A 3,449-nucleotide genomic window follows, 5' to 3' on the forward strand; every position below is an offset into this window, starting at 1 on the left:
AAGGCAAGAGGCAAATAGAGGTAGTTTGCCATTGCCTGCCTCTGTATAGGAACCCTGGTATTCCTTGGTGGTGGTCCCAATCCAAGTACTAACCAGGGCTCACCCTGCTTAGCTTCCAAGATCAGGCAATCCAGGTAATGGCAAATGTCAATATAGGTCTTGAAAAACTATAACGTATTTTGACAACTATTTAGAATTGTATCTTGCAATTATCTATTTATTTGCTATCAAGTCACAGCCAACCTATGGTGACCCCATAGGGTTTTCAAGGCAAGAGGCGTTTTGCCATTGCCTGCCCCCTAGAATTCCTTGGTGGTTTCCCATCCTAGTATTAAACAGGGCTGGCCCTGCTTAGCTTCTGAGATCTGATGAGATTGGGCTAGCCTGGGCTAGCACTTGCACTCACACTTTACTCATAATAATGATTAAGAAACATTACTCAAGAAATACACTGTTGGTGGCAAGCTAGGTGGCAATAGATAATATCCAAGAATGAACATAGGAAGGTGAATATGTCCTGGAAACCAAGTCAGTCTTGTAAAACCTATACAAAGCAAGCATGACAAAAAGAATTAGTATGTAGAAACAAATGGGGGCACCATTTCTCAAACTATTCAGGGGGCAATGGTAGAGAGACCATAATGGGCTTCCATTTAGACCTCTCATTACTATCTCTTCCCTCTCATTTCTTCTCCTTTGTTCACTGGCATTGTAGCCACATGACCCTTTGTAAACTGGACAGAAGATGAAACAGATGTGATGTATAGTCTATTTTGTCTAAGAACACAATTAAACCAATAAACTGCTAATTTAGAAAAACTGGATCAGACAGCGCAGCCCACACTCAGTAGATTACTATTTAAAGAAAAACAATTGGCAGGATGGATCCAACCTTCACCATCAAGTTAAGATATACCTGACATCTTACCATTTGGCTTTTTAGGATTCCAACTTTTGGATTTACTCCATTGAGGCTACTATGATAAACTCTATGATCTGTAGAAGACAAAGTCACCATGTTTCCGGGATTAGACAACTGAAGAGGTGAAATACTGAAATTGTTATTGCTTGTGATAGGAGGAGCTTTTAAAGCTCTGGATCTATACACAGGATCTTTTCTATCTATCAAGGCCAAGTCCCAAATCAACCTATGAAGTTGGAAAAGGTTCTTGGCTTTAATCAGACTAGAAATTAATATCATGCCCATGTAGATTTGCACTGGATTTTTCTTGAATTCATAGCCAGTTTTGCTGCTGTAGAGGATTTTCCATCACTTCATGCTGTTGCGGAGGAGGGTGAGAATAATCCCCCCCTCAATAACAGACAAGTACAAGGGAGAATGGGCCTTTGAGGAGAAAAACTTCAAAAACTTCTTGGGAATTGAAAAGGCCCTATTCAGCTTTGAAGAATACAAGCATGGAGATGGTCACCTAGCAACCTGGAGTAATGTGGCATGGCCTGGATTCCAGAGAGGGCGAAACAATGATTCCTTGCTACCCTACTGAGAGCTCAAAGCCTGGAGACCTTCTCCTATACCGCAGAGATCAAGCTGAAGAGATGGGAAAATGTCTTATGAGAGAAATGGCTATATTGGAGAAATGGCAAATGTAATGTTCATGCAGCCTATCCCCCTCAAATATGAGGTGAAAATGACAAAGGCTCATAATTGGGTTTTGCTCTTCTCTGGTATAAATCAAAAATTTAAGCAAGTGCAGCAAAGTTACAGTGGTGCAAACTGAGACAAGAGAGAAAAATGGGTGGAAACACAGCTGAGGTGAATACTGTGAGGCCTATTCTTAGCTCCAGTCTGCATCTAGCATTTGCTCTCCTGTTATACCAAACCCATAGTGGAACAGAAATTCCCGTCTACATTGCATGCCACTTTCACTTTGATTGAGTGTCGCATTTTATGGCAGTGTCCAGACTGCATGCTACTTTCACTTTCTTTGATCTCTGGTTTTATTGTGGCTGCCTGCATAGATTTATGGCTGTTTTATGAACATTCGGGGGTGATTCTGCAGTCAGTGCGGTGTTGGCCCGGGGTAGTTGAATGTGGTTTTGAACTGCATCTTTTTCTGTTCCAAAGTGGGTTTGGTAAAACAACTGAACAAATGCTAAATGCAGATTGGGCCTTAGTCACATTCTGGTACTGAGGGCACCCAAGGAAGGGAAAGTAAGGCCTATATCTGCAATGGTTAGACTTGCTTCATCCACAATGTGTAGTTTCTGCCTTTCCTACATAATTTATTTAATGGAAATTCCCTTTCCTAGAGAAAACAGATTTTTTAAAAATTTTGTAAATGGAGATTTCAAACATCCTGATTAAAAACAAACTTCTGTACCCACTTCCTTAACTTTGATTCCTGTACTTTATGGCCTAGATCTTTCAGCTGTTGAAGCCCAGTGTGGACTAGCTTCTGTCTCTGGATGTTCCTGCAGTCTTTGTGGGCTGTCAGTAACCAATATCTAGAATTCAAATTGCCAGGAACCTGACAGGAAACAGTGATCTGAGGGTCAAATTTACATGGGGAATAAAGGCAAGGGTTTTTTTGATTAATTATTTTTTAATTGTTTTATTTCATAAAACATGTCTAACACCAACACCACCCGTGTGCGACTTCCAGGCAGTAGAGACATAAATAAAATTCCATACAGTATTATATCACAATCAACCTCAGTACAACTCTATTAACCTTCCATCTTAATCTTATAATCAAATTAACCTCTCAATTTCCTATTAACTGACTAATCACCCCAAATTTTTTAAACTTTCCCAAATACCCCGCCATCCTTCTAAACCAGTCCTCCTCCTGGTCATTAACCTTTAACCCATTCATTCTACACATCTTCATTGTAAGATACTCTAAAATTATTATATTATTCATTTTTTCCCTCCAATGATTAATCGTCAGTTCCTCAGCTTCTTTCCAATTCCTTGCTATCACTTGTCTTGCTGCTACTAACATCAAATTTATCCATTTACATTCCTCTTTTAACCTTAACCCTATACCATCCAAACTAATAAGTGCCATTGCTTTAGATATTCTTACCCTTCTTCCCACAATCCCCGACATTTCTATACCAATCTGATCCCAAAATTTCTTTACCAAAGGACAATCCCACCACATATGACTGAACGTTCCCACCTCTCCACATTTCCTCCAACAATTTTTACTTCCCGATTTTGAAATATAGCTCAGCTTAACCGGTGTATAATACCATTTCTGTATAATCTTCAAACCCTGCTCCTGTATTAACCTAGACGTTGTAACAAAAGGAGGTAACCTAAAAATCCTATCCCACTCTTCATCCAAAATTTTACCTTGAATCTCTGTTTCCCAATATTCCTTCAAAACTTCTCTCGGTGATTTCCCTATGCCTAATAACACCTTATACAATTTTGAAACTATTTTTTCCTTATCTTCTCCATATTCTTTCACCAATTTTTC

The sequence above is a fragment of the Gekko japonicus genome, unplaced genomic scaffold, assembly GCF_001447785.1.
Source record: "Gekko japonicus isolate JY-2015 unplaced genomic scaffold, Gekko_japonicus_V1.1 scaffold381, whole genome shotgun sequence".
Lineage (NCBI taxonomy): Eukaryota > Metazoa > Chordata > Lepidosauria > Squamata > Gekkonidae > Gekko > Gekko japonicus.